Source organism: Protopterus annectens, chromosome 2.part0, assembly GCF_019279795.1.
Source record: "Protopterus annectens isolate FY-2018-M chromosome 2.part0, PAN1.0, whole genome shotgun sequence".
Classification (NCBI taxonomy): Eukaryota; Metazoa; Chordata; order Ceratodontiformes; family Protopteridae; genus Protopterus; species Protopterus annectens.
Genome location: NC_056728.1, coordinates 998,634,667 through 998,640,316, shown reverse-complemented (window position 1 = coordinate 998,640,316; position 5,650 = coordinate 998,634,667). Strand labels below are relative to the sequence as shown.

Genomic DNA, 5,650 nt, shown 5'->3' with positions numbered 1-5,650 from the left:
TCAAGAGGAATCTTGACCAATGGATGGGAGATCGCAGATATACCCCAGGGATTACTTCAGTGTCACTGCTTGACAGAGGCACAGAAAAATGATAGGCATAGTTTTTATTCAAACTAAAGGGGTGGCGAAAGCCACATGACTATGGGCTAGGCTTATAAATGCCCTTGGGCAGATAGCCTAGTATGAACCTATGAACCTATGAACCTATATATTTTGCTCCCCATTTGGGGGGCACCTGACATCTGGGGCAAGAAAAACTGATGTAATGGCGTTAGCTGCATGTTTTATACCCCTGACGACCTGACGTCATGGAAGAAGGGACAGCAACCGACGCAGGACCCAAGACTTTGTTAATCAGGCCGACTGAGGGCAACCTGCCAGCAGATTACCCAAATTTAATGACTGCAACAGTGAATACACTCGAACATCTACATTTATGGTAAGTGTACACAACTGTACTTTTCCTGTAACTCTGAAAATTGACTAAAACACAGCAAATGCAGCGACTAATTAATGTAATTGCACAGAAAGCACTTGAAATGCAACTCTAAAATTATTTGAATTTATAATTTAAAATTGAGAGAAGACAGTGAAAGTACAGAAAAGTGACAGCAACCACACACAAGTAATTTAAATAGCCAAGTACAAGTTAGAAACCACTTGAAATGCAGTGCAAACTGTAAAAAATGACTTCTCTGACTTTGAAATTACAGCTAGTAATTGAGAATGGTAAAAGTGCAAAAAAAAAAGACTGAAGCTGCTCAAAACTGATGTAAATAGCTAAGCACTGCAATGAAACCACTTAGAATGCAGTGAAAACTGTAAAATGACTTAAATTAGTAGCTGTAATTTCTTTGGAGAACAGTAAAACGTAGAACAGTGCAGAAACGTGACAACTTAAAACTGATGTAACCAGCTAGGCACAGCAGAGAAACCGCTTTTAACAGGTTGCATACATTTCAATTTCATTTAATAACTGTAACTTCAAATATAGAGAAAACACAGTAAAATGCAGAAAAAAGACGGAAACCAGTCAAAATTGATTTATATAGCTAAGCTCAGCAAAGAAGTCACTTGAAATACAGTCTAAATCGTAAAACAACTTCAACTAATAGCTGTAACTTACAACTTCAGAGAAAACACAATAAAAATGCAGAAAACAAATGATAGAAAGCACTCAGAAATTATACAAATAACTAGGTGACTAAGTGCAGAAGAATAAATCTAAATCTACTTTCCTGTTTCCTGAATTCAAAATGGAGTCAGAATACTTTTAATTTTTTTTTTTTTTTTTTTTTTTAGTTTGTACATGAGAACATGAGAGAGCTGTTAAGTTGTTGGCATGTTCATGTTGATTGTCTAAATGTCCATTCCTCTTGCATAAGCCAGTAATCTAACCTGATCCAAATGTTTCTAAGACAGTTATGCTCACCACAATAATGCTAGTGCTACAAAAAAGACACTTCTTTCAGAAGGTAATCAAGCCCCGTCTCCTGTGTGACAGGCAGGGATACAAACCACTATTACTAGTGAAGAGACAAAAAAAATAAAAAAAACTAATGCTGCATTGGCCGGGAATCGAACCCAGGCCTCCCGCGTGGCAGGCGAGAATTCTACCACTGAACCACCAATGCATGAGAATTGCAATGACTTTGTAAGTCTTACAACCATTGAAAAAAAATATTTTCTAAACTTGGGGATGCAAATTATAGATTGGCTGTGTTTTGTTTTCTTATCAGTTATGCTAACAGAAAGCAGTCAAGAGTTTCCTATTTATTAAGTTAAGTTAAAGAAACCCATTTTTGCCCTGTAAATGCTCAGCTGAATGACACTTTTCTACCCATCAATCTCTGCATGTTACTTGAGCATGAATAAAACTTTTGTTGTATGGTTTAAACTACATAAACTTTTGCTTTATTTGGAGATTATTGGTATTGACTTTGTTATAGGCAAGAAAAAAACTGAATTTATGCACCAACCCTGGACACAAAAAGGACCCATACACTTAACCTATACAAGTGCACTTCTTGTGCAGGCCTGCATTGGTATTTATACAGAAGTGAAGGAAGCACCACTTTTGCAATTTCAGGCTGCTGGAGATAATAGGGTAAAGCAAGATGTACACATATGTTCCTAGCTGTTTGGCACAGGGAGGATGAAACGATGAGCAAGCATGCAACAGAATTGCCCAATTCATAGCTGATCATCATGGGAAGACCTTCTGTTGTTCTTTCGTGAAGACATACACTGAAATGCTTTATCAAGTGTTACTAATACAGCTATGTATTGACCATAACTTACAGTCCAAATTGCCTTTCCTTGTGAGAGACTATAACATGGAAGCAAACTGTGTCAGTGTGTGTGTTTTTAAGGGCATCTGTAGAGAAGCTGATATGTCCCTAAAATCAGGAACACATATGGTCATCCTGGGAGTTTGTTTCCTTTGACAAGTGTTGGAATAAACTCCTTTGCAACTGTTATATCTCAGAGAAAGAAGTTGGAGCCTTAAACACCTACAAAACACTAATAATTGTAGCCATGTTTTTATTTTCTCTCATTTATTTTAACATTTCTTATAGCTTCGTATAAATAACAGTTATGCATTGGCTCTGCTGGTGCCATTTTACTGCATTCTCAGCTGTATTCATTTATTTGCTTAATGCAGAAAAAATCTTCAGTATTTATTTTAATTTTTGTTCACGGACAACTCTTAGTGGGCACAGCTGTAACTGTGCTATCCATAACCTTTTAAAATTAATTATGTAGATACAATTTTTAATTTATTGCATGGCTGCTTTACATATATGCTCGTACCTGTATATTCTATAATGGTTTCAGCTTTTTATGACATGTAATTGGGACTGTACTGGAACTTTTATCCACAGGACTCTAATGAAAATACAATTTCTCATTTGGACATTCAAGATTAACAAATGTAATATATTGATTTCTGTAGCTTCTTTAATACATTTAGAGTTCTTTATTCCATCATTTGTACCTGGCTAAGGCTGCTGTTAATCTCTGGATAATGAGATTGTTTCACCTTGGAGGCATTCACTGTGTGTTTGTGTGTGTGGATAGAGATATAGAGATATAGGTATGTTTGTGTATATGTTCCTGTTGTTTCCTTTCCTTTGGCTGTATCTTGAACAAGTGTGAAGTCCATCAGAAGACCTGCACTGTATAATTTCCTCAGTCCACCTACATCACTGTTGTGCTACCCCAACCTTACCTTCAAAAAATGCTTTCCCTACCAGTAAGTACCACTACACTTAAACAAAAGGATTCATATAACATGCGCATGCTTAAAGTGCTGTCTCCTTGCCTACCCTTATTCTAACCCTAACCTGCAAACGCTTGCACAATCAATACTGTTCCTAACACCAACCCACCTGACTCTGTCAAGAAAACGAATATTCAATAAACTGTTAAAAAAAAAAAAACAAAAAAAACAAGCACACCAGAATTACAGTTCAGTAAAATGAACCACACATATACATACATATATGTATTTTTTAATTCGGATGTACACACACATGTATAGTATGTACACCAAGGTAGAATACCCAGTGAGTGGTGTGGACATTGATTCTAGATTGTTACTGTAGAATTGACACCCTGACCCAGTGTGCAAAAATATGTGGAAAGGGGAGTATGGATGGATGTCTGAGTAAATTTATGTACATACACAAGCTTCTGCTCGCCATTTTGGTACCTCTGAGTTGCATGTTTTCTGTCAAGGTTACGTTCTTTACTTTTGTATAACTTCCAAAATGGTATATGCTGCTACAGATGTGGCCATACTAGTGCCTGATGCAATGGCAGGATATGGTCAGCATCTCTGGAATATACTTATCTTATTAGATAACTCCAGCACCTTTTTGTCCTCCTCCTCACAGCTAGTATTTCACATAGCATGGCACATTCACCTTGGGGGTTGGCATTATTCCCTCCCAAGCTGTTTGCTGAAGTCACCTTATGCACACTGAAAGAAAACATATTTTTTTCTGTGGAATCTCCTCAGAAGTACCTTTTTACTAGAGCTAGCAGTCACAGTGCCAGGTTCTGCAGGGGTCTAAAGGCACTGTCCAACTTCCATCACTGACTATCACAGTCTCTATAATATCAGCACTAAACTGACTTGGCTTTTATCTTCTGTTTTGATCTGACACAAGGAGCTAGTGTTTCCTTAATAGAAGATTGGATGCTGATTGACCGAAATAAGGAAATGGTCTTAAATCCTGAAAGGTATACTATCCAGGTAAGCCTGAAGTAATACCTCTTACCCAGTGTTCAGTAATAAAAGAAGTAACATTACTAGCAACATTGTGATGCAACTTCTCTGTTCTACAGCTTTTACATTCCGAAGTATCAGTATGTGTAGAGAGAGAAGCAGATTTGTACTACATGAAGCATAGCACATTTCCATGCATGCATTTCTTTAAATGGGTAGAACAGGATAATGTACTGGAACTCATCCATTAATATGTGTTACTACCCATAGTAAACTCTACCTTCTTCCTTCTGAATTTCTACAAAGTGCATTTGAATGTATTGCACACCCTGTTGCAGTCTTTTTCAACGGATTAATCTCAGAACTTCACATACCCAGCCTTTGGAAAAAAAATCCTACATAATACCAATTCACAAAGGTGGGTGTCAAACCGAACATTTATAACTTTAGACCTATAAATATCTTATCACTCTGAGTTACTTGAAATGTCTTAATAAACAATTACTAAAATACTTTACAAAAAAATAATAATCCAACATGGATATCAGCCAGGATGCAGCACCGAAACTATCCTACATTTTAATAAAAAGATGGCCTCCACACTTTTGCTGTATTCATAGACCTGTCCTAGGCCTTTAATACTCTCACTCCATTTCTCTAGAGATTACCTTCCATCACATGGTCACAGAGCCTCATTATTCTCATTAACTAATGCTGGAGTTCTGCAAGGCTCAGTACTGGGACCTTGACTTTGAGTGTTTTCATCAGTGAAATGTATCCTGCAGTTCCCACAGCCACCTTAATCTAGTAAGGTGATGATATCTGTTACTCTATTACTAATATATCCTACTATATTATGTTATCAACAATTTTCCCCCTTTCTAATATTTCTATAGTTAAACTAGCTCTTCATTTATTTTAACTGCTGTACATCACAAGTAATAATACAGTATTTTTTGCAGTGTACTCTCTCACTTACAAGCTTGTGTCTATTTCTAAGGAATGAGCAACACTATATTTATACCCATACAAGCTATGTGCATGCTCTGTTTCTAAATGATGTTTATGTAAGCTATTGTAAAGCTTTCTGTCATGTATGTACACTTGTTTATATTTTGTGTTCTTTCTGATACGTAACTGTATTGTATGTGTATGTCAAAACTGGTGTTAAATGTGGAGCTTTTTTTTTCTCCTGGGTCTCCTCTGAAAAAGAGTTGTATCAGTCAGTTAGACTTTCCCAGTAAGCAAAGATCGATGGATGAAACGGTAAAGAGGAGCAAAGAGAAGGAAAGAGGTCTGTAGATCATGACCCTCCGTCTGGTCTGACCCGGCCCTGAAGAAACCTAGACTGTTGGATCAGATGTCAGGACAGGAAGAAGTTCAGGTCCAAACACTATCCCTGCACACTATTCCTCC

General features: G+C 37.0%; 1 non-coding gene across 1 annotated transcript; it reads right to left on the bottom strand.

The window, feature by feature from the left end:
- Positions 1-1,563: 1,563 nt before the first annotated feature.
- TRNAG-GCC lies at positions 1,564-1,634 on the bottom strand. The gene has a single exon. It is a non-coding gene; the product is annotated as a tRNA-Gly (tRNA).
- Between the last annotated feature and the right edge of the window lie 4,016 nt (positions 1,635-5,650).